The sequence below is a fragment of the Trachymyrmex septentrionalis genome, unplaced genomic scaffold, assembly GCF_001594115.1.
Source record: "Trachymyrmex septentrionalis isolate Tsep2-gDNA-1 unplaced genomic scaffold, Tsep1.0 scaffold108, whole genome shotgun sequence".
Classification (NCBI taxonomy): domain Eukaryota; kingdom Metazoa; phylum Arthropoda; class Insecta; order Hymenoptera; family Formicidae; genus Trachymyrmex; species Trachymyrmex septentrionalis.
In genome coordinates, this window is record NW_017304207.1 from 467,526 (window position 1) to 468,037 (window position 512).

Below are 512 nucleotides of genomic sequence, written 5' to 3' on the forward strand. Positions count from 1 at the left end.
GATTCTTCCATTGTTCAAAACAGTTTTTAAATTCACTCATCGGGATGTCCTTTAAGCCTTCCAGCGATTTTTGTTTCACCTCCTCCACAGTGGCAAAACGCTTTCCTTTCATATTCCTTTTGAATTTGGGGAACAAAAAGAAGTCACAGGGGGCTAGATCCGGTGAGTATGGGGGGTGGACAATTGGGGGTGTGGCGTTTTTGGTCAAAAATTGCTTCACGAAAAGGGCGGTGTGGGCCAGCGCGTTGTCATGATGGAAGAACCAGTCGCCTGTGCGCCAAAGATCTGCCCTTTTCTTCCGGATACTCTCCCTCAATCTTTTCAAAACCTCCAAGTAGAACTTCTGGTTGACAGTTTGACCCGGGGGAACGAACTCCGCGTGCACAACACCTCTGCAATCGAAGAAACAAATGAGCATTGTCTTGATGTTTGACTTCACTTGGCGAGCTTTTTTGGGACGAGGAGAGCCAGCTGTCTTCCACTGGCTTGATTGCTGCTTTGTTTCGGGATCG